The sequence below is a fragment of the Malus sylvestris genome, chromosome 6, assembly GCF_916048215.2.
Source record: "Malus sylvestris chromosome 6, drMalSylv7.2, whole genome shotgun sequence".
In the NCBI taxonomy this organism is placed as follows: Eukaryota; Viridiplantae; Streptophyta; class Magnoliopsida; order Rosales; family Rosaceae; genus Malus; species Malus sylvestris.
Window position 1 is genome coordinate 23,227,579 of NC_062265.1, and position 25,763 is coordinate 23,253,341.

The window sequence follows — 25,763 nt, forward strand, 5'->3', positions numbered from 1 at the left end:
ATGCTGCAGGGTGTGCCAAGGCCTTGTATTATGCTTTAGTTGAACTTCTAGAAATTGAGTTTTGCTTTTTTGATTGCCATGAGATTGGATTATTCTCTAAGTAAACCACATATCCTATTATTGACCTTCGAGTATTCAAATTCGTAGCTTAATTGGAATTTGAAAATGCATTTACCATAGTAACTGTATTTGCAGAAAAACTTATACCAGTATTGATTATCCCTTGGAGATACCTTATAATCCTTTTAACAGCTCCAAAATGCATATAAGTTGGTGCATTTATGAACTGACATATAGTATTCACTGCAAATGCAATATCTAGCCTAGTGAACCAAATAAACTTCCATATATTGATGGATATGATAGTAACTCTCCATCTACTTGCAGCATTTGATGACATGGCTTACATGAGGTGTTCGTAGGTTTACAAGAGTCCATTCCAGCCTTGTGTATTAAATCCTTGACATATTTAGACTGATTTACAAACATATCTCCATTACCTTGGTATTGAACTTGCAATCCCGAAAAGTAAGTAAGTTGTCCCATATCATTTAACTTGAATACTTCTTATAATCCTTGCACCACCTTTTGAACTTTTATAGAATTAGAACCAGTCAAGATAATGTCATCCATATATAATAACAAGATGACAATGTCTGATTCATCTTGTTTGACAAAAAGACTAGTATCTGTGGCTGAAGCTTTGAAACCCAAAGCTGTCAAATAACTAGTGAATTTCGAATTCTAGGCTCTTGGTGCCTGTTTCAATCTATATAAGAATTTAATCAACTTATATACATGAGAAAGATATGATGAATCAACAAATCCTTGAGGCTGCTTCATGTACACCTTTTCTTGCAAATCTCCATGTAGAAATGCATTTTTGGTATCCAATTGCCTGAGATTCAAATGATTGGTTGCAGCTAAAGCTAAAATGATTCTCACAGTGGTGTGCCTTACAACTGGACTAAAGCTATCCAAATAGTTAATACCATGTTCTTGAGATAAACCCTGAGCTACCAACCTTGCTTTATACCTTGATACACTAGCTTTTGGGTTTTTCTTAACCTTGTATACCTCTTTACTCCCTACAATTGCCCTACTTCAGGTGGTGGAACTAAAACTCATGTCCCTTGAGCTCTAAGAGAGTCATATTCTTATTACATTGTTGTTTGCCATTGTGGTATAACTGTTGCTTTTCGAAATGTTGCAGGTTCTAGTACATCAAAAATCTCAGAGATAAAGGAATAACCTTCAGTGAATGGTTCTTCATTAGTGATTTGCAAAGATTGTAACTTAGGACAAAAAGCTAATAATGTAGCTTAATTTCTCCTTTCAATTACCGCACTGTTTAATCTAGTGAGCATTGAATGAGTTGAAGATTCATTTTGTTGAATTATCTCAGATGGAGATTGTCGATGCAAATTTCTGCCATCTTTAATCTTGACGAAAATGCACCTGCAAAACAATCAACACCTTTGATCAAAGACATAAGCCTCAAGTACCCACGAGGTGGGGGGGGTTTGGTTAACGAATCTCCGATGCCTAAGTTAGTTTCTCTGATAGAGTAAAGTGTTTAGGGCTTTTTTAGGGTTGCAAAAGCTCTGAAAATTTGATAGAATATGGGGTATTTATAGGGATAGGGCCAACCATAGTGTTTAATGGAGAGATATTCTCTAAATATTCCCAAGATATTAAATAGGAAATAATATCTTGAGATAATGGTGTAATTATCCCTAATTTATTTAAATTAGTATTACTTGATTGGAGTCAATCTTCAATTGGGAATGTATTAAAGATAGAATTTGGGTAATTAATCCTTATCTTTAATTACTTGCCAAGGGCAGGTGAGCTGTGGGCAGCCGTATTCAGCTGCTGAGACCTCTAAGGATGTCAGCTGTGTGTGGAAGTATCTAAGAAGCCTGCCCATTTATTAAGGGCAATATTCTCTTTCTTGAATAAAAGTCCATGTGTCGCCTCTAGAATTTTTGGGATTATTTTAGGCTCCACAAATGCCCTTACACCTATTGTGCTGCACGCAGGAAAATGATAGTAGGTGTAGGAATCCCAAGCTGCTTAGGCTTGTAGAATTGTTTCCCAATTTGAACTTGATCTTCTTTCTTGATTTGGAGATAGACTTCTTCTAGGAAAAGGAAACCAATTGCCTCCAATACCTATTTAATTTTTCCTTAAGCAAATGACTAAATAAATTTGGAGAACAATTATTATTCCAACAAGGAAGAGAAGCCAAAGGAATTTTTTATTCCCCCTCCCCTAGCGTTCTTAATTTCTTGCCCTTGCAAAGAGTCATCTCTTGTTGTTCTTCTCCTTCTCCGTGCCGCACCAAGGTAAGAAAATTTGAATTTTCTTCTTCTTGAATTTTTTTGGAAGTCTTGGGACTTGAAAAATTGGCTCGGCGGGGGCCGAGGAGGTGCGAAACGCGTGGCAGGGAGGCCACGGTTCAACTTAATGGTGTGATAAGAGGGTCAATGCACTGGGGTGCTGAGCTCTACTAGGCTCGGGCTGAGAGGGAAGGGCGGCTGGGCAGGTGCCTATGCAGTAGAAAGGTAAGAGAGAGGGAGAGTCCGGCTTGGGTCAGCTCTCAGGTTTAGGTGGCTTGGGCCGTGTGGCCCGACCTTGTCTTTTGGGGAGCCTAGCGCACGAGCAAAAATGGGGGAGAAGGCGTGGGCCTCCCCCAGCGTTGGGTCGGCCTGCATGCAAAAAAGAGAGGGTCGTGGGGCCTCGAGCCTCGCTGGGATGCTTGGCACGCAAGGAAGATGGGAGAAAGGTGTGGGCCTCATGTAGGAGAGAGAGTGAGGACTTGCAAGCTGGGCCGTGAGGCCTGGCGCTAGGGCTCTGGGGTTTGCGGTCCGTGGTTTTTTTTTTTTATTCTCTTTGTGCGAGCTGCCTTCTAAATATTTTCCCTTGTACTTTTTGCAAAGACATTGAAATGTCTTCCTCCGACCCCAAAAGTGACGAATATCCTCCACCTTTGTATCGTCAAGGTGGTTCTTCTGACAAGGTGGGTTACTTCAAGGCTGCGCATGTCAAGATCAATTCCAACGAGCCGTTTTGGGATTTTCTTGAGGCGTAGAAGCATGCGATTCTATCAGGGGTTTGTGTTAAGCGAGTAAAAGATGATAGCGGTCATGAACCATGCGGAGAGGGTGCCTTTGCTAGGAAGAGAGCTATCAAATTTCATCTGTACTACTTTATGTTGGGATTTACTTTTCCTATGCTACGTCTTTTCCAGAAGGTGATATGCTCCATGATATACGCGCCTACTTAATGCTCCCTAAATGCAGTTCGTGCAATGATGGGATTCTCGAACTTGAGCAAGTTCTTCGATCTTGGCTTGACCATAAATGAGTTTTGGTACTTTTTTTAGATTGGCCACAAGGAAGGTGTGGGACGGCTTAGATCTCGCCATAGACTGCTCGATGCTTTTAGCAAAAGTGATCATAAGTGGGCGAAAGATACCTTGGAGGTGAGTGGAGCATGAAAGTTTGACTCTTCTCCTGAGCTGTGTGTCCCAACTACCTTTGTCAGTGGTAAGTGAACGACTTCATTTTTGTCCTGCTTGAATTTTTTGTTAAGGTGCTCCATGACTTCAATTTATTGATCATCATTCTTACTTTGCGTAGATTCGGAGTTTGGCTCAACTCCAAGGACTTTGGCAGATATGAAGAAAGTTCACATCACCTTAGGCATTCCTGCTGAGTATTGTGAGTGGCGCTGGCTGCTCAGCCCTCTTCGTCGGGAGAAAGGTGGCCTGCCTCCGAAGGAAGAGATAAAGTGGATAAAGGACGAGGCGTTGGCTCGCCTGATCACTGTTGTAGAACCTGCTATCAATGAGGGTGGAAAAAAGAGAACTTTCTTACCTACTTTGAGCCTTCGGCTGAGAATAAGCAAATGACTTCTTCTGCTACTCGTGGGAGATCCTCTACTACTGAGAAACTTGTTATTGATCTAGCTTTTCCCAAAGGGGCGAAGAAGACCGTTTAGCCTGAGCTTGTGAAACATGCTACTCCGAAGGTAACTGCATCTATTGCTGAGAGACTTGCCCAACGGAAGGGTTCGGTGATGCCTTTGGTGTCTAGGTTTGTATCGAAGCGTCCATCGGGAGCTAAGTCTTGTTCTGCTTCTAAGAGGCTCGCCACTATGCAAAGCGGGAAGGTGGATTATGCTACTAAGGTGTCGCCTGGGCATGTTCCTTTTTCTACCGTGACTGACTTATCAGCTAAGAATCTTTTAATCTGCTCCCACGAACAGTTATGAGAGATCTACTGAGTCTGAGGCTGGAAATTTTCCTGAGGTCTTGAGGACGTCGATGTATGCACCAAGTTTGTTGACAGTGTTGGGAAAGTTATCATCCTCTCAAACTCATTTGTTAAGCGTCATGCCTACTCGAGGAGGTCATCACTGATTGCTACAATGGATAAGACTTTGATCCTAGCAGCTAAGTTTATGATGTTGATCAGGATGCTATCAAGTGTGCTAAGGAGGCCGAAATGGCGTTGGTGGCTCAACTTCGCTCGGTTGCCGAAAAGATCGAGAAACTCGAGTTTGAACTTGCCATTTTGAAGGGGTCTGATGTCTCTGCCCCCATTTTTTTTGTAACTGGAGATCATTCATCAGAAGGTCATTGACTTGAAGACTAGGCTTAGTGCGACTCAAGCGATGTTGGAAATTGCAGAGAAGGAAGTCAGTCGTGTTTCTTCGGTCGTCGAGGACCTTGAGCGTGTCAATTCAGAGCTATGATCTGCTTGTTTTTCCAAGGACGATAAGCTTATCTTCATGCATGTTGAAATGTCTCGTTATAAGAAGGTTGCCAGTAAGCTTAAGTCCAAGGAAATGAATCTGCAAGGTGCACTGTCTGCTAGCGAGAACTTGAAAAATGAACTGGATAAGCTGTAAGGTGCTCACACTGGGCTTGTTGAGGAGAATGTGCAATTGAATAATGAGAAAACTGGTCACGAAGTGGCACTTGCTTCTTGTCAGGCTGATTTCTACAAGCTTGGCTATATAGACCATCTTCAAAACAGGCCATTGGATTATGAGTTTTCCGAGAAGGACTTCAAGACTTTTTCCATTTCTCTAGTTGATCTGGTTGATTTTTCGTTTGAGGCTGCCTTTGGTGGAGCAACTAAGGGTCAGGCAGTCCAGGCAAGGGCGGCTGAGGATGAGCTAATGGAAGCTTTAGCTGCTGGGAGCAATGCGGCTGTTGAAGGCATGGCAGTCAAGGAACAAGTGGTTATGCAGGCTACCAAAGAGTATTCTTTTTACTTAGACTTAGGAATTTTCTTCTTTTCCTTTTCATTTTGCTTTATTTGAACTTTGTTGGCCTTCGAGCCGGTTTATCAATTTGCTAGAAATTTAATAAACAGCTTTCCTTGTTTTGCTTCAATCCTTCTATTTCGCCATGTTTTTTGCAAAACTTTATCCTAGGACGGTTAGTTGGGTGAGCTACCTCAATGAAGCAGCCGCTCCCACGTTGTCACTTAGGTTTTAGCTTTGGCTTTGGGGCTTCTAGAGCTTTACCTGCAAGAGGAAAAAGTGCGAGATTTCTAACTTATATAGCTGGCGGCTAAGCTCGTTGCCTTCATATAAAGCAAGTTAGTTCGCATATCTACTACAGTTATAAGTCTCGGCTTTAGATGGCTTCATGAGCTTTAGCCCTCCCGGGGTGTATTGCGAAATTTTTTTTAACCTATAGGGTTGGCGGCCGAACACGTGCTTCTCGTGGAAAGCAGCAAAGTTCGCGTAGCTTCTATGGTTGTATTTCAGCTTTCGAGTGACGTCTTGAGCCTAGGTTATCCCGGGGCATGTTGCGAAGTTTTTTTACTTATAGAGTCGTTGGCGGGACTCATGCTTCTCGTAGGAAATAGATAAAGTCCGTGTAGCTGCTATAGTATTACCTTAGCTTTGTCCCAGCAAAACTTAAACCGTAGATCGTCGTCCAAAAACACTGTTTGTAAGTAAGTAGGCAAGTCTGCATAGTCATAGCAGGTGTAAGTCTCGACTTATAGATTACCTCGGGTTGTTAGCCATTGGGTCATCATCCGGACATCTTACTTACAGAAGTAAACGACTAATGTAACCACTTTAGGAATCATCCCTGGCTCTCGGAAGCGTTTTAGGCGTGAGGTGTAGGCGAAATCTTGCCTCAGAGGCCACATCCTTCCGAGTCGCAACTTGATTTCGCAAGTTGCTTATAATAGTGAAGATTTGCACGTCAAGGATGAACCATCTTATCACGCGAACTCTTTTATGGTGAGGGGTCTTGCACTTAACGCCTCTTCTGGTTAGAGACCCAGGATCCCACGAAATTGAATCCTTCAATTGACTAAGTCTATTCCAGGGGAAGGACTATCGTGGCCAATTCTGGGAGTCGTTCAACTCAGGTAGTCACTGTATTTAGGGGAAACTGAGTAGTCGTACCACTCATCCATGTCTGGATATTCTGGATTAGTTTACCCTCTCGTATTGGAGAGCATATGCCATGTCTGAACGGGCAGATGACGTCTTCTGCTTGTCACAATGGTGGTTGAGGAATTAGTTTACCCTTTCGCTAGAGAGCTTATGCTATATCTGATTGGGCAGAGGGCATCTTCTGCTTGTCATATGGGTGGTTGAGGAATTAGTTTACCCTTTCGCGCTAGAGAACTTACACCATGTCTGAATGGGCAGAAGATGTCTTCTGCTTGTCACAGGGTTGGTCAATTTGTTTATGCATTTAGCCCAAGCTTATGAATAACTCTGTCGATCTTCATTTGAAAATAGAGGTTTTTATTAACTTTGCTCGTAGACAGTAATAACATAACAACTGATAATTCTCAGCCTGCGAGGTCTTGTTCATCGAGCTGCTTGAGTCTTCAAATTTTTTTCGTCTTGAACAGGGTCCAAGGAATAGTGGGGGGGGTCACACGTAATACTTTCTCAGGTTGTAGGCATTCCACTACTTGTTGATTTCTTTGTCGCTCATAATGGTGAGGGTGTAGCTGCCCTTTCTGCCTACTCAGCTGATTTTGTACGGACCTTCCCATATGTGAGCCATCTTTTTTATAGCCTTTCCGTCGGGTGGTGATAAAGGCTTTTCTGACTAAGTCTCTTGGTTGGAATTGTCAGATTTTTACCCTCTTGTTGTAGCTGGAGAGGAGCTGTTATTGATAGGCCGTAATACTGGTGATAACCTTATCGCGCTCTTCCTCTGCCAGGTCCAAGTTGGTGCCCATCTCTTTTTCATTTTGCTCGAAATCCAGCAGTATAATGCTAATGCTTGGCACCATGACGTGGGAGGAATGATCGCCTCATATTCATATGCCAAGAAGAATGAAGTTTCACCAGTTACTCATCTTTTAGTGGTGCAATATGCCCATAGAACACCAGGGAGCTCGCCTGGCCACTTGCCCTTCTTATCTGATAGGGTATTCTTGAGGTAGTCGATGATGGTCTTGTTAGATGCCTTGGCCTGCTCGTTGCCCTATAGATTTCAGGGCGTGGATATGTACCGCTTGATGCCATATTTTTTGAAGAACTTCGTCAAGTCATTGCCCACAAACTGCAAACCATTATCGGTGACAATGAAGTGTGGGATGCTGAAGTGACATATGATGTTCTTCCATATGAAGTGTTCTATGTCCGTCTGAGTAGTTGTAGTCATGGGTTCAGCTTCGACCCATTTTGTGAAGTAGTCAGTCGTTACGATCATCATACATCTGCCTTCAGTAGCAGGCGGCATTAGTCCTACCAGGTCAATTACCCACTGCATGAATGGCCAATGGCTCGTCTGCGGATGAAGTTCGCTAGCAGGTAGTGCGGGCACGGGCTTGAAACACTGGCAACTGTCGCACTTTTGTACATACTCCTTAGCGTCTTGATGAATGGCTAGCCAGTAATAGCTAGCATTGAGAGCTTTTTACGCTAGGGAGTGGCCTCCAAAATGGTTTCCACAAACGCCTTCATGGATTGAGCTGAGAATCTTTAAGTCGTCGGGATGCAATAGGCAGCGGAGATGTGGTCCTGAAAAATATCTTCGAACGAGTATGTCGTTCCACATGTAGTAGCATGATGCCTTCATCTGGAGCTTCCTAGACTCCACTGTGTCTACATGAGCGTTCCATTGACTATGTAGTCGATGATAGGATCTTGCCAACTCAGGGTTGTGTTGATCTATGCCACCTTGACTGTTGGTTCCTCATCTATGTTTCAATTTTCCAAGTACTCGACTAGGATGAAGCCCCTGAGCTGGTGGTCTAGTGCGGAGCCTAGACTTGCTAGTGAGTCTGTGTGGGCATTTTTTGCTCGTGGAACCTGAGTGAGTGTGTACGCTTTGGAATGTCGTTAGCTGCTCTTGTACCTTTTCGAGATATGGGCCATATTTAGATGCTTTGTTGAGTACTCCCCTGAGGTTTGGTTGGTGATCAGCTAGGAATCAGAATAGATCGCAAGTTTCTTCACCGCTAGGTCTTTTGCTAATCGAAGACCTGCTAGTAAGGCTTCATGCTCTGCTTCATTGGTTGATGCCTTAAATCTCAAAGTGATCACCTGTTCGAGCATCGAGCCATCTGGGGTAGTAAGAACCAAGCCTGCCCTCGATCCTTGGTAGTTGGATGATCTGTCAACGTTCAAAAGCCAAAAATCTTCATCAGGTGGGGCTAGTACGGCTATTGCGTGCTCAGTTGCCTCTGGGGCATTTTCGGGTTATATTGCTGCATCCTTCAGGCTTAGGGTGAACTATGCTATAAAGTCCGCCAACGCCTGGGCTTTTATTACCGTGCTAGGCCGTATTAGCTGAGTTCCAATGCCCACTTCATCACTCGTCGAGAAGCGTCTAGACTATGCAAAACTGATCACAGTGGGCACTGGGTCATGACGATGATTAGATGCCTTTGAAAGTAGGGTTTGAGCTTCCGAGGTTCAACAACTAATGCCAAAATTAACTTTTTAATCTTTGGGTATCTGGTTTTCACATCGAGGAGAGCTTTAGATATATAGAATACAGGCAGTTGGACCCTTAGCTCTTCTCGTATGAGAGCAGAGCTTACTGCTACTTTTGATACCGCCAGATAGATGTACAAGTTCTCTGCTGCTTCCAGCTTGGATAGTAGTGGATGTGATGTTAGGTACTAGTTCAGGTCCTGAAATGTTTTCTCGCACTCATTGTCTCACTTATCTTTCTGCGCCTTTTTGATTACCTTGAAGAAAGGCTTGCATCGGTCGGTGGATCGCGAGAGGAAACGATTGAGTGCGACTGCTCATTCAGACTTTGGATCTCCTTAGAGTTGTGGGAGATTTCATGTCCATAATCGATCTGATCTGCCTTAGATGCGCCTCAATTCCTCATTAGGTTACAAGGTACCCTAAGAATTGGCCTGAGGAGACGCCAAAAGTGCACTTGGCTAGGTTAAGCTTCATATTGTACTATCAAACGATGTCAAAAGTTTCTGCCAAGTTGCTAATGTGGTCTGACCTCTGCTTGCCTTTCACCATAATGTCGTCAACGTAGACTTCCATGGTGACTCCGATCTGCTTCTTAAACATCATGTTTACAAGTCATTGGTAGGTTTCTCTTACGTTCTTGAGGGCAAAGGCCATGACTTTGTAGTAGTATGTGCCTCGCTCAATCACGAATGCAGTCTTCTTCTTGTCAAGCTTGTTCATGGCAATCTGATTGTAGCCTAAGCAGTTGGTTCCCAAATGTTAAATCAACGAGCAGGTTAATTCGAGGAACTGAGTAGTTGTCTTTAGGGCATACCTTGTTGAGGTCAGTGTAATCCATGCATACTCTCCATTTGCCCTTCTCTTTTTCATCACTAGCACGATGTTAGCCAACCATACTGAGTGTGCCATTTCCTCGATGAATCCAGCCTCCAGTAACTTGTTGATCTCCGCCTCAATAATTGCCACTCACTCAAGTGTGAAATGTCGCCTTTTCTGGATCACAGGTTTAGTAGCGGAGTAAACGTGCAACTTGTGGCAAGCAATCGTTGGGTCAATGCAGGGCATGTTAGAGGGTGGCCATGCGAAAACATCGCTATTTTCCCTAAGAAAAGCCATGAGTTCTTCCTTCTCTGCCAGGCTCAGACATGAGCCAATTCTAGCCGTCTTTTTCGGCTGATAGGGGTCAAGAATGATGTCTTCGGCGTCCTTTTCAGGTTTCCATCCTGATTTATCTTCCAGGGCATTGTCGACCTTGACACCATCTTCTTGACATGTCTGCTGTAATTGTTATTTGGCGGAGGTAGAGTCGTCTTTATGCACCTTAACTACTATTGCTGGGGCGAAAAACTTCTTCCTCATCCCCTTAAGAACTTGTACAGTGCATCATTTGGATATGGCCTGGTCGCCTTTGATCTTTTAAAATGCTCATTCCGGGATGTGAAATTGAATTTTCTAATACTCGATCAAGGTCACAACTCCAATCTTCACTAGCTAAGGTCGGCCCAATATCACGTTATGGGGAGATGGGTCACTGACAATCATAAAGGTATGCGATGAGACAATCGGTAGGCTGGTTACGTCAAGTGCGATACTGCCAATGGCAATTAAGGTGAGTTCGTTGAATCTGGTCAAGACCTCTGCTTTGTGTTAGATCATGTTTTCCAAGCCTATCTTTTGGATGACTGACAGTTGTAGGATGTTGAGTGAGTTGTCGTTGTCCACCATAATTTTGTCAACGATGGCGTGCGTCAGTTGTACAGAAATCACCAGAGCGTTATCGTGGGGAAAGTCTACTCCCTCGGCGTCCTGCTTAATGAAGTCGACGATTGGTCCATGTACAACATCTATGGTTTGAACCTGATAGACCGATCTCGCCTGTTGGATCTTCCTTTTCTTGGAGTTATTGGTGGCCCCCAAATGCTCGGATTCAGCAAATATTCCTTTGATTCAAATTGTCTTGGTTAGGGGTTCAACATCCGCGTCTACTTCTCGCCTTGGTTGGGCAGTTGGTCTGTCAATATACCAGTCACACTTGCCTTCCTTCACGAGCTGCTCAAAGTACCTCTTACATGTGGTGCAGTTATTGGTTGTGTGCCCAGGGCCTCTGTGGAATGCACAGTACTTGGTTTAGTCCATCTTAGAGGTGTCACCCTTTATGGGTGTCGGAGGCTTGAACCATGGCTTGTTCTTGAGGTCACAAAAGATCTGGTTAATTAGGACTAAGAACTTGGTGTACGTCTTGGGCGATGTACCTTTCTTTGCTGAGGACTGGTCCTTGCGTCTGTCTCCTGGCTTGCTTTTGTTGTTCAGCGGTTTATCGCTCACCTTCTTCTGAGTCGGTTTCACGTCTTTACACAGCTGCTCAAGTGGCTTCTGGGAACGCTTTTCCTCATCCCAGAGGGAGTGCTTTTCTACCAAAGTATAAGAGTTTGCCAGGGACAGGTTCTCGCCCATAATCAATTCTCCGAAAAATGGGTGATCTGTTAGGAGCCTTTTTCGGAAAGCTGAGCATGAGATGCTGTCATCGCATCTAACAATCTTCGCCTTCTCCACCTTCAGTCTCTTGATGTAAGTGCGGAGTGGCTCCTTCTAGTCATTCTTCATGTTGAAGAAGTGGTCAGACTTTTTTTTTATCGAGTGGTAGGACGAATATTCCTTAGTTAAAACCAAGGAAAGTTCACTGAAGTTCTGGATCAAACCTGGTGGCAGGTTGTGGAACTAGTCTTATGCCTTGCCTTGGAGTGTAGTGGTAAAGATTTTGTAAATGAGAGCGTCATTGTTGGCGTAGAGGGTCATAGTGCTTCGGTAGTGAATCGAGTGTCTATCTGGATCTTCATCTCCTTTAAACAAAGTGAAATGTGGTGGGCTAAACTTCTGCAGTGGTTCCGTGTGCTCGATCTCGTCTGTAAAAGGTGACCTGCTCAGGTTGGCCACGTATCTCCGAAGGACATTGTCGATAGTGTCAATGCGTTAGAATCTGCGCAGCTGCTCTGCTACGAGGCTTTGTACTTCCTCTTGGATTTGCGCCTGGTACGGCAGCAGAGCCTCAAGCTTCCCCCGATGTTGACTTACTGGTCTAAGTTGCTTTTTGGCATGTCATGCTCGTCTGTGCCGCTGTCGCGGTGCACATGGTTCCCTTTGTGCTGTATGTCGTCATTTTAGGCGAGGGCTGCCAGTGGAACTTGAGCTAGACTACTCACGTGTTTTTTTTTTTTGCGTCATGTTGCTGCCTACTCTGTTGCATCGTAGGAAGATCTCCTTGTGGGCCTAGCCTAGTGTGGACACTTCTCCGGAATGTCCTAAGTACTCATCGGAGTGTAGACCTAACCTCGAATGCACACTAACTCGTGAGATAAATCGAGAATGAACGCTTCTTTACGCATCTACACAGGAGAAAACGTTTCCCTGAAGGCCCAAACGAGAGTGCACACTACACGAACACAAGGCTCGTGGCGGGCTGAGCGGCTCTTTGCCAGGACGTCACTGAATAAGTAACATTCTTCCACCTTTGTCCTGCTTCAAGACCCCTCATTTGGGGCGTGCTGCATCTCGATGCGCTCAATGAGTTGGTTCACTAATGTGGTTTGCTGGGCGAGGGTGTTCGCCAAATTAGAGACATGCTGGGGCTGATGGTGCTCGCCATCTGGATTAGAAGAGTCTAAATAATGGGTGTCCCCATGCGTGGTGGAAGTATAGTGGACTACAAGTACAAAACTTAAACCCAAAGCGGGCATTCTTGTAGAAAAGTGGGGTGAAAGCAACCCTGAATCGATTGTGGGATCTGTGGTCGGTATCTGGATCGTTGAAGATGGCCTTGGAATGGATAGGGCCGCAGGCTGAGTCGTCGTAGAAGGTTACGGGGGGCGTTAGACCGGTGCCTGCTCGCTTTGGGCCTGCATGGTCGTAGGCCTTATGGCCATTGGGTTGCCACATTATAGCCTGCTGGCTAGGTGGCTTGGGCTTGGGCCCATTGAGCTGCCTGGCTGGCAGTAGCTGCAGTGTTCTGGGCTTGGGTTTGGACCTGTTGTGTAATTAGGCCAACTACTACAGTGGTCTGGGCCTCCTACCCTGGGCCTGTTGTGGCAGCTGCCAAATTTTAGGCCTCATGCCCATGGGCTTGCAAGTGGACCTGGGCCTCCTACCTAGGGTTTGGTTGGGTGCGGCACTACAAGGGCAGTGACGGTGGAAGTGGTGTCGTGGCCTGGTGGCTCTGCCGTGGCTGCTAGGTCACGATGGTGGTGGTAGTGGTGTGGCTTTGCTGTGGTAGGGTTTCTCTTACCGTCGCATTAAGCATTGAGGACCTCCGTCGTGGGACTATGTCCTTGTCTCCACTCTCCGGTCTAAATCCTTGCATGTACGGGGTTCCGTTCATTGTAGTTTCTGAATTTCCTACCATTGTATCATTTCTCTAGGGATTGATCAAGAAACTTTCCTAGGAAAAATTAATTGATATGACGTGTGAGAAATTCAACGTAATAGAAAATTCAAGAAACAAATGCGATAGGCTTCTTTGAGTGTTTTGAATCATTTCTCAATGAAAGAACCAATTTGTCGATGCAATTTCCGCCATCTTTAGTCTTGACGAAAATGCACCTGCAAAACAATCAACACCTTTGATCAAAGTCCTAAGCCTCACACGCCCATGAGGATGGGGGGTTAGGTAAACGGATCTTTGATGCCTAATTTAGTTTATCTGATAGAGTAAAGTGTTTAGGGCTTTTTTAGGGTTGCAAAACTCTAAACATTTGAAAGAATATAGGGTATTTATTGGGATAGGGCCAACCATAGTGTTTAATGGAGATATATTCTCTAAATATTCCCAAGATATTAAATAGGAAATAATATCTTGAGAAAATGGTGTAATTATCCCTAATTTATTTAAATTAGGATTACTTACTTGATTGGAGTCAATCTTCAATTGGGAATGTATTAAAGATAAGATTTGGGTAATTAATCCTTATCTTTAATTACTTGCCAAGGGCAAGTGAGTTGTTGGCAGCCGTATTCAGTTGCTGAGACCTCCAAGGATGTGAACTGCGCATGGGAGTATCTGAGAAGCCTACCCATTTATTGAGGGCAATCTTGTCTTTCTTGAATAAAAGTCCACGTGTCGCTTCTATAATTTTTGGGATTATTTTAGGCTCAACAGAGATAAGTTTGGAAGACATCTTAAGTTGAGATTCTGAATGGACATGCAACATAGATATTGTACGAGAATGATAATGTGATGGGGAGTGATGCTATGAAGATGCTAATGAACTCTCATGATTGTCACTCACACTTTGTGTGATCTCATTGTTGTTATTTAACACTCCAAAACTATCAACTCCTTCATCATTTCGAATTGCTTCATGAAAATTAGGACTACTAGAGCCTAAACCTGTATCACTAGTTGCTATAGACACTGAAATGATGTCTTGAGATCTGTTTTGTATTTGTGCATAAATATGAGATCTGACACTTAGAACTTGTAACTGAATCAAAACTGGAGATTGTAATGACCTTTGAAGGCCCCTATACATCTGTACGTATTTTCTCAAAAATAACAGTGGACCTATCTTGCTTTATAAGAAATGGCAACCTACTCAATTTCCCTTGGATACAAGAAGTACACATTGATTGACATGAATCTATACTACTTGACAACTCATTATTGTTCATCATTATACTAAGAACTTCTTCAGATGGGTGTCCCAACCTTTTATGCCAAATTGCAACTTTAATCTTCTTACCAACAAATGCAGCACATTTCCCATTCTTGTAACACCAAACTTTAAGAACAATGTAATTGGTATCTTGAGTAGCTCCCCATCATCACTCTTTCCTTGGTACAATATCATTCGAGTTGCCTTGTCCTGTATAAAAAATATCAAATCATCACATACAAACCATCAACCATTATCTCTGCATAATTTCTTGACATATAGCAAATTCATAGTAATTCTTGGTACATGTAACACATTATGAAGAATTAATGAATTCCTTGAAGTTTTAATTAGAGATGAACCAATATTTTTAACATGCAAACCTTCTCCATTACCAACAATGATTTTAGCATCACCATTATAACGAGTAATTTGACTTAGAACATCAAGATTTGATGTCAAATGATGAGTGGCACTTGTGTCAACCATCAAGGTATCTGCATTTGAAAAACCATGCACATTTGAATATGCATTTGCATCATTTAAACCTTGAGTAGCCATACCAGCAAGAGAAGTAAAAGGTGCAGTATGAAAAATTGTTTCTATGAAAGCATTCCAATAATATGTGTCTTATTTTCCCACAAATTTGGCATACCAAGAAACCACTAATGTTTTGAGAATTATCAGCTCTATAGAAGCAATTTAGTATTGTGTGACCTCTTTGAACAAATTTACATTCTGGAGACACAACAGCCTTGTAGTTAGTATTTCCATTCCATGTTGTACCTTGCTTGCCTCCATTTGCAGAAAAAGAATTCTGAGAACCTTTATTTTGAGGACTTTTACCATTATCAGAGAAGGAATTGGACCTGTTCCAAAAATTACAATAAGATCTTGAATTGTTATTTCCTCCAAAATACCTTATGTTATTGTTGAAATATCTTTTGTTGTTATTTCCTCCATTAAAACCATTTCCAACTTAAGCCCCCCTTTGTGAGTTAGAATTCTCTTCTTGCTCTTATCCACCCAAAGATCTCTATGAATTTGATGAATTTCCTTGAACATACATGGCAACCATTGAGTTAGACAGACTAGTAACCCTTGATTCACTATTTTCCTTAGGACTTATAAGTTGTGCCCTGAAATCCTTCATGGATATTGGTGTTTCTCTAGCAAGAATAACAGTTTTGATCATTTTAAACTTTGGAGGTAAACCAGCTAAGGCAGCAATTACAAGATCATTCTCTGTAATTTTCTCCCCTGCAACAACCAATTGATCTTTAATTCTTTTCAATCTCAACAAATACTTGTCTACATAATTTGTCCCTTTCTATGTAGTGTGAAACTCAATTTTGATTTGATTAACTCCAACAACTGACAAAAAAGCATACCTTTCTTACAAACATTTCCAAGCCTCCTAAGATGTTTTATAACCAATGACATAGTCCATAGCATCATCTGAAAGTGTAGCTATGAGTAAACTGAGTAAAGAAACATCAGTTTTCACCCATTCTTTATATGCAGTTGTTATCTTTTTTGTTACTCCAATATCAACATTTATCACATACTTTGGAGGACATTGAGATTATCCATTAAAGTAATCAAAGAAATCATACCCCTTAAGAACTGACTGAAATTGATAATCTCATTTTACAAAATTATCTTCTTGGAGTTTCACAGTGATCATTCCCAAAAGACTTTCAACTTTAACACTATTGAATGCCATATCTCCTTTTGCAACAAATCTTTGAATACAAACTTAACAGAAAAATTCTTGAGTTCTTGAAGAAGCAATTAATTTGCACTTCAAAACAATCAACTTCACACATTCTCAACACATTACTGGCTTCGGCCTTTTCGTGTGGATTTCAATTAAACACTTTTAGTCACAAGAAGTAATGACTATTGCCCTTCATACTTCATGAGACATTTCATTCAAGAATGGCTAACAACCTTTTTCAAAAGTATAGTAACTCAGAACAAACAATCTTAGTAAGAGTGCATAAAAAAACACCTGAATTTTGTTAAACTTAAACCCAAGAGTCCAATTCGACCCCAAGAATCTAGAAAGCTTCAATCGCAAGAACCCAAAAAAACTACAAGACTCCAGCTCCAAAAAAACTCTGAGAAATCACCTAGAAAAACTTCAAGACTCCAACTCTCTTCACCAGAATTGCAACACAGCGGAAGAATTTACCCCAAAGAATGAAACCTAAGGCGATGATACCATGATAACAGATAATACATTATGCAGTAATGGAGGAATTTAATAAAAGCAAAGAGAATATGGAAAGGATGAATTGAGAGAATTGAGCCTTTGATATTACTTAGTCAATCAAGATTGTTACACACTAAATCAATACAAACTATATATAGCTGAGTAGTAGTAGCTTAGCGCGCAAGCTAACATTGTAACAACCTAACAAACTTGATAGCTGATGTGGCATTCCTTAACTATCAGTAATGATGATGTGGCAATACTAGTATAGTCAACACTTTTTGCAGTGCTTGCATATGACGACAAATAAAAGTAGAATGAGTATTTTCAATGCATGATGTGGATGCAATTTTTTTCCTCCTTTATCTTGGACAGAATTGCACCTACAAAACAATTAACACCTTTGGTTAAGGCTAAAAGCCTTACACGCCCACAATGAATAGGGGGGCTTTGGCTGAAGTACCTCCGATGCCAAAGTTAGAATTTAGAGAGAAAAGTGTTTAGAGAGTTTTTGGAGTTTTGCAAGAGTGTGGACTTAGGTTTTTAGAGAAAATGGGGTTCAATATATAGAACATGGCCGGCCCTCTTGGGAGAGAGAGTGGCCGGCCTTTTGGGTAATTTTTTAGTGTAATGGGTGATTTATTTGGCAATTAATGGATTAATTAGGTAATTAATCCTTTAATTGGCCAATTAACTCAATTTATATGGAATGTTTTCAAGGTTATGGAATAATGACCTTGTAGGGAACATAAGATGAGGATGGATGAAATAATTTTGAATTTGTTACCTTTTTTGGGCACTTTTGACTTGATTAAGGGATGATTGTCCATTGCTCGTGCGTAGGAAATCCGATATGCCTTAAGGGTAATTTTGTCTTTTTACCCAAAATCCACGTGTCGCCTTGTGATTATTTTTGGCTCCACAAATGCCCCCACACCTGTTGGGCTGCTGGCAAGAAATGGCAGCAGGTATAGAGATCTTCTTGCATTAGGAAACATAGGATTGCTTCCGATTTTGATGTAAATTCCCTATTTAATTGGAAATTAGATCCTTCTAGGAAAGGGAAATAAATTTCTCTCAAAGCCTATTTAAGTCCACCTTAAGTGGATTATTAAATCAACTTTGGAGAGCGATTTATTCTACCCTACAAGAGAGACAAAGCTAGAGGATATTTGTTCCCCCTCCCCTAGCAATCTTCTACACTTGCTCGTGCAAATGACCGTCTTTTGTTGCTTTCTTTGTCTTTACTGCATCGCACCGAGATAAGAAAAAATTAGTTTTCCTTATCTTCTTCATGGATAGTGCTACCGCGGGGCAGCCGTCGAAGTGGTATGGCATGTCGGCTGGCAGGGGCCAAGAGTCGACTCAACATGGGTTGAGGAAGTATTGTGGCAAAGACCACTGCTTAAGCTGCTTAGTTTGGCTAAAGCCAAGGGCAGTTGTGTGGCTGGGGTCGCAGATTAAGGCGCTGGGGAGCGGTGCTAGGCGAGCTGCATGACTCATGTCCTTTGAGAGAAATGAGGAGGTCGCGAGCCTTATGGGCTGTTGAAATGATGGGCATGTAGGCCTCCTGCTTGCTGGTCCGAGAGAAAAATGAAAGAAAAGCCGGTATGGGTTGAGCTACCCTGTTGAGTACTATGAATGACGTTGGCTGCTTAATCCTCTTCGCTGGGAGAAATGTAGGCTACTCTCGAGATAAGAGGTAAAGAGGATCAAGGCAGATGCATTGGCTCATCTGAATGCTGTTGTGGAACCTACTATGAATGAAGGTGGAAAGAATAGATCTTCCCCGTCTACTCAAGAGATGTCAGTTGAGAAAAACTGAAGACTTCCTTCTCTGCTTGTGAAGTTCCGCTTGCTGCCGAGAAGACTATGATTGACATAACCTCTTCCAATGGGAAGAAAAATAAGGCTGCTTGATCTAAGCATGTGGCATTTTCCATGTCAAGAATGGCTAGTACGATTGGTGATAGGATTGCTCAATGTAGAGGTCCTGTTGTGCTCCACTAAGCTTGCTTCTGGGGAGGCTGCTAAGATCTATGTGTTCTTGAAACCAGATTTGCTTGAACACATGGACACTTGTGCCAAGTTTGTTGATGGCGTTTAGAAAGGTTTGTTTGCCCAAGTTCGTTTGCGAAACATACGACCCAATATAGAACGACTGTTATGCTTGCTATGATGCAGATATAGCAAGGTTGCCAAGGAGATCAAGAGGTTGGATTTTAAGCTCGTTGCTTTGAAGGGGTCTAATATTTTTTTCCCCACTTCTCTGCAGCTTGAGACCGCTTGCCAATATATTGTTAACTTGAAAACTAAGCGTGATGCGATCCAAGTTAAGTATGAAACTACAGAGAATGAGATTGGATGTTACATACCTTAGATTCAAGATCTTGAGTTTGCCGTTTCTGAGCTTCGTTTCGCTGTTTATGCAAAAGATGAAGAGTTGATTGCTTCTTATAATCAAGTGATCCATTTTAAGATAATCGTCGATAGGCTTGAAGCCCAAGTGTTGGAACTTCAAGGTGTACTGAAGATCAACGAAAGTCTGAAGAAGGAAGTGGACGAGTTGTAGCGCGTCCGTGTTGGTCTGCTCGAGAAGGATGAGCAGCTAAAGGGTGAGAAGGATGGGCTCGAGGTTTCGAGACCTTCTCTATTTCTCCGGAAGACTTTCTTGCTTTTACTCTTGAGGCTTCCATTGGTGAAGTAGTTGGAGAAGTTGGTGCCCAGGCTAGGGCAACCGGGGGTGAAGCGCTAGATGATGCCACTGCTAAGAGTTTCGTGGCTACTGAAAATGTGGCGACCGAGTAGTCGTGGGATGTCCAAGTTGATGAAGTGCAGTCTTCTAGGTAGCCTTTAGGATTTTCTTTGTTTTTCCTTGTAACTCTTGTTTTGCTTGAACTCTTTCGACCTTTGCTAGTTGTTTATAAACATGTTTCCTTCGCTTTTCTTCATCTTCACTTCTTTTGTTCATGCCCTAACCTTTAGACTTTATAGACTAGTGGCAGGCGTGCTATTTTTCTATAAGAAAACAGGCCCGCGTAGCCTATGTAGCCATAGGTGTTGGTGTAGAACTTTGCAAAGTTGTTAGCCATAAGGTTGGCAGCCGGATGCTTTACTTACAGAAGTAGACAAGTCCGCGTAATATTAGGTTGTTAACCTTGGCTTTCTCCAATTCCTTAGATTGCGTAGCAAGTATCACAACATTTTAGGACTTGGTGTAGGTTGTTCTGCGCTTAACAGAGGTGAAGCTTATCGACTACGTAGCATGTCGGCAGTGGATAAAGCTTCGTATATGCACGCTAGCTTGTTTAACCTTTCATAAAAATGTGCGGTTGTATAAGTCTAGCGTGGTTTTACTGCTCAAAGGGTAAGTCGTAAGCAGTCTTCCAGAAACCGTAGGCTCCCTTATTGCACTCGGTAGCAGCATTAAGGTTCCATGGCAGCAGTTTGTAGGGTGTACTGCATAATGTGCCCCCTCCGTCTCTAAGGCCCGATTCCTCACGAATTAGGCCAAGAGACCCAAAATCCTTCAGTTAGCTAAGCCTTGAAAAAAACCATTGTGGCTACTTCTAGGAATCCCAGCGCAAGCCATCATGCATCTAGTTATACTAGGACAGCCAGGCTCATCCCCGTCTGGATATTCGGAGTGTAGAGTTTATCCTCCCGCCTTGGAGAGCTGACCCATGTGGGTGTCGGGGAATTGGTTTACCCTCTCGCACTGGAGAGCAATTAGTATACCCTTTCACACTGAAGAGCATGGTTGGTCCCTCGGGGCGTACAATTCCTACGATGAATCCCTAAGAAGGGCGTGATCTTCTATTGAAGTGCATGAGTGATCAATTGTTGTAAGCATGTAGTTGAGCCAAGTTGTGATTACTTCTAAATTCCTCATTGAAAAACGAATGAAACGAACGAGAACTTAACTGAAAGGTAGGAACTGCATAACAACTGGATAGTCCTCGGCTTGTGAGGTGGTGTGCGTCGAGCTGCTTGAGTCTTCAGGCTTTGATGTAGCGAGAGGTCACACATGGTACTTACTCAGATTGTAGGCGCTCCACTGTTTTTCGATCTTTTTATCGTTTCATGGTGGCAAGGGTGTAATTACTCTTGTCGCCTACTCTGTTGATCTTGTATAGACCTTCCCAGATGGGATCTATCTTTTTGGAGCCTTCTTTGAGGGCAGTGAAGGCTTTTCTTAGGACTAGATCTTTAGGCTGGAACTGCCTGATCTTGGCCCTTTTGTTGTAGCTGGAGATAAGTTGATGCTAGAAGGCTGCGATGCGGGTGATGGTCTGCTTGCGCTTCTTCTCTACCAGATCTAAGCTTGTGGCCATCTCCATATTGTCCGGTTGCTCGTATTTTGGTGGTGCAATATGCCCATAAATATCTGGAAAGTTCGTCTGGCCATTTTCCCTTCTTGTTGGCAAGGGATTTCTTAAGGCAATCGAGCATCATCTTGTTGGTTACTTTGGCCCACCTATTACCTTGAGGATCATCTTGTTGGATGTTTTGCAAGAGTGTGGACCTAGGTTTTTAGAGAAAATAGGGTTCAATATATAGAGCATGGTTGGCCCTCTTGAGAGAGAGAGTGGATGGCCTTTTGGGTAATTTTTTAGTGTAATGGGTTGAAGGTTATGGAATAATTACCTTGTAGGGAATATAAGATAAGGATGGATGAAATAATTTTGAATTTGTTACTTTTTTGGGCATTTTTTGACTTGATTGAGGGATGATTGTCGTAGGAAATCCGATGTGCCTCAAAGGTAATTTTGTCCTTTTTATCCAAAAATTCATGTGTCGCCTTATGATTATTTTTTGCTCCAAACATGGGGCAACAGTGGCAAAGACCCTAATCTAATCCCATATATATATAGGCTGCAGTAGAAGACTTCTAATAAACTTGGAACTCTAAAAGATTGAGCCTACAAATGATCAGATTAAAACAAAAGTATTTGAAAATATCAAATATGATGATCGTGCATGGCTAGCATGAAGTTGTTGAGATAAAGCAAGACAAACTAGATTATTAAATTACTAACCAAAGGCTAAGGTGTTTTTTACCTATAGGATTCCACGGCACTATCCCTATAAAGATTATATGAATATAACCCTTCACCTAAATCAACAACTATTATGTCCATGTAATAAAGTTTAAGCCCAAACCAATTTAACATACAGCCACATAAACAAATAGACTCCGAAAGGATTTTAAACCCAAATTCAAAACAGCCCGTTAAAACCAATAAGCTGAATCGACATGAACCCAGAGTATATGAATATGTATTCCAATCATACTTGAGTGGATGTCTTTGAAAACTTGTCATTTTTGTGATCGAGAGTACGAGAGACAAATTTAGACTAAAATAATTACAATGAAAAACATATACTAATCTAAAACATTGCACATTCAAGCATTTTGTTTAGGAATAGCCAATTTTACCCTAACACACCTTTCTCCATTTTTCATTCTCGGTAACTGAATGAAATTAGTAGAGTTTTTCAAACTTGAAACTTGCAACATGCATGCAAGATATGAAGGTCGTATTTTGGGCGCATAGCTTAGCTTATCTTGTTGCTGAATTTTGGATCGACAACTGTAACACTCAATGTTTAAGAAGTTGACTTCATCCAATTATTAATTAGCTTGTAGTTTGTATTTTGACATAATGTAAATGAAAATAAATTTTACGCTTTTTCTCTAGCAATTGAACTAAACAACTTATATAGTGATAAGATGTGAAGTGACATACAGATAATGAAAATCGTAGAATGGTGTGCGATGAGTTGTAAAGCGTTAGACCAAGTCATAGTCTGCGCGCGTCTTCAAGAGTTTGTGATCATGTCAAAGTGTTACCCAATAAGAGTTAGTTTAGTTTAAGACTCTTTCAAATATTTCTTTACGTGTAATTCAAAGTTTAATCTTTCTGTTGTATCTTTGAATTTCAAATAGCCTTGTAAATAGGGATTTCAATTTTTTGATGTAATTTGGAATGCAATATAAATACATGCAGCCCATCATTGAAAGGGTAATGCAATTGAAGTGAAACCCTAAGTGTACTTAAGTTTTACATGGTATACGAGCCCTAGAGTCTAACAACACAGACTTAGAGTATTTGGATCTAACGGAGGACATGACATAGGACCGAGCACAATGGTGATCTAAGATTCATATAGCCGACCCCACTCAGTGAAGAAGGCTTTGATGTATTTAACACAATACGTTGAAATGAAGCAAAACTTATTTATTGATATCTCCGATAAGTTACAAATATGTACATATACATGAGTCAAAATAAACAAACAAGAGGGAGCCTTCACAAAGGTTGCTTAGGAGAAGTCTCAGCAGTCAGTAGAGCCCCAGAAAGAGAAGGCACCGGAGGGGGATCATTCGGAGCCTCAGTACTGGACAGAACCCTAGAAGGAGGAGGCATCGAAGGTTGATCATTTGGAGCTTCAGTACGCGGTACAACCCCAGAAGACGAAGGCAATAAATGCCTTTGGAACAAACCCACAAACCGCTGATGATCAAGTAAAACCTGACCATCAGATTCCTTCATCTGGTCAAGCTTCCTTTTCATGTTTGTAGCATAGTCATGTGCGAGCCGGTGCAATTGTTTATTCTCATGCTTGAGCCCTCTAATCTCTTGTTTGAGACTCATCACTTCAGCCGCTAATGATTCAACTTGGCGGGTTCAAGCAAATAGGCGTTGGGCCATATTAGACACAGAACCTGCACACTGAACACTTAGAGCCAGAGAATCCTTGACAGCCAACTCATCAGACCGTTTGGAAAATAGTCTGCTATCTTTGGGAGTGAGAAGGTTCCTGGCCACCACCGCAGCAGTCATATCATTCTTCATCACGGAATCCCCAACGGTAAGCGGACCAGTAGGGGATAAGAAGGATGGGCGCCATATGTTGTCTGGAGAAGGCGTGGCTGCCTCTTCAATGAGGTTTAAGTCAAAACGACGGTCGGAGGGGCCAGACATTTTCAAAGGTGTTGAAGAGAGAAGAGGTCGGACAAATCAAGATCTTAGAAGTGCAAGAAGGGAGCTTCTACTGGTGAAGATTCAAGTGTGCTTTGGAACTTAATGCCAGCCTCTATAAAAATCTGCACTTGACGGAGCTTCAGAAATCGAAGAGGCGCCTGCCCAGAAATCGAAGAGGCGTTTCCTTTCCCAAAAGCTGGGCTGCTCAGAGACCACGATGGCCGATCTCAGAAATCGAAGAGGCGTTTGCTTTCTCAAAAGCTGGGCTGCTCAAAGACCACGAAGGCCGATCTCAAAAATTGAAAAAGCGCTTGCTTTCTCAAAAACTGGGCTGCTCAGAGACCACGAGGGCCGATCTCAGAAATCGAAGAGGCACCTGCTTTTTTTCAGCCTTGTCAGCACCTGTCACATGCACACTCAGCTTTGCTGAAATTACGGGCATTCTGTTGAAGATTTCTGGTGAAGTAGAAAGCATGTGAATCTTACTGTTCAATCATCCACTTTCCACACGCACCATCAGCTCATGGGTACCATAGATAACTTTGCCAAATATCTCTGACAAAGTTTAGACACGTGAAGCTTGCAGCTCCCACTACATCGCTATGACCAAGAAGGGTAAAAGAATAGCAAAGAAACAGCACTAACAAAGTTTAGATACATAAATTTTGAAGGTCTAGCTACCATATTATTACCTACAAGGGTAAAGGAACAGCACCGCTGCTGGATAATTGGAAAGTCCTTGTGTGTCAACCTCTGTGCTCTATGGCAAGGTAGACTAGCAAACATGCCCAACCTTTACTTACATTCGAGAAAACACTCCCAACAAGATTGCTTGCTCCAAAATCGAAGAGGCACCGTCCTCCGAATCTTGAGAGCCAGACTCCCAACATGATTACTTTCTCAAAAATCGAAGAGACACTGCTCTCCGAATCTCGAGAGCTAGACTCCCAGCAGGATTGCTCTCTCAAAAATCGAAGAGGCACAGTTTTCTGAATCTCGAGAGCCAGATCTCCGACAGGATTGCTTGTACGAAAACCGAAGAGGCATCGCTTTCTCAACTTCGAGAGCCAGATCTCCTTGGATAAAGCTTGTCTGTAATCTTCACATGCAACATCAGCTTTCCAGATACCACAGACCACTTTTTCAAAGTGCTCTGACACACGTGAAGCTGACAGCTCCCACTACCGTGCTATGACCAAGTAGGGTAAAGGAATAGCATTACTACTTGTTGTTAGGGAAACTCCTATATATGTCGACCTCTATCCTCAACAGACAGACAGACCTGCAAAAATGATCAACCCTTCTTCATATCTGAGAGGGCACTCCCAACGAAGCCTCTCGAAATACTCAGCTTTCTTTCCCCCCGATAATACCTCTGCAAACAAGCTACACCAGAGCAAGAATATCTCATATCATCAGGGTTAAAAGCAAGAGTATCCCATATCATGTTTTTTCCCTGTCTTTTCCTTTGGCCTTGTTCTTACCTGCAAGACAAAGAGAAAGAGAGCAATCAGTTAGCACTTAGAATCAAGCTTCTAGTCAGGAACTAACTGCCTGGAACCCCTTACCTGATTACTTACCTGGCATTGCTCTCGAGTACCCATCTTCAACATCTTATGCTTCCAGAGAAGATACCACATCTGCCTGAGGAACAGATAGGGAAAGTGAGAAGGATACAAGGAAGCATGTGGAGACAAGCGTAACAGAACACGTGCCGATACATCCACTACTTTGTCAACAGCAAAAGTATCTCATATCAATAGGGTTGAACATACTCTAGATTTGATGGACATGTTTTGACCCTCAAATTCTTCAGCCGGCCTTATACTCTGGAAGAAACCAGAAAATCCTCCAGCCCAGTTCAAGAATAAGCCTGTGGAAAGTCACTTCTTCAAAAGCAAAAGTATCTCATATCATCTATTCTCCTTTTCTTCTCTTTATCCTTCATGCTGCCTGCAAGATAAGGAG

General features: G+C 42.4%; 1 long non-coding RNA gene across 1 annotated transcript; it reads right to left on the reverse strand.

Moving 5' to 3' along the window:
- Positions 1-24,248: 24,248 nt before the first annotated feature.
- Positions 24,249-25,548, reverse strand: LOC126625401 (uncharacterized). The gene is made up of 2 exons (XR_007624424.1): positions 25,376-25,548; positions 24,249-25,279 (listed from the first exon to the last, which is right to left on the reverse strand). It is a non-coding gene; the product is annotated as an uncharacterized LOC126625401 (long non-coding RNA).
- Positions 25,549-25,763: the final 215 nt, after the last annotated feature.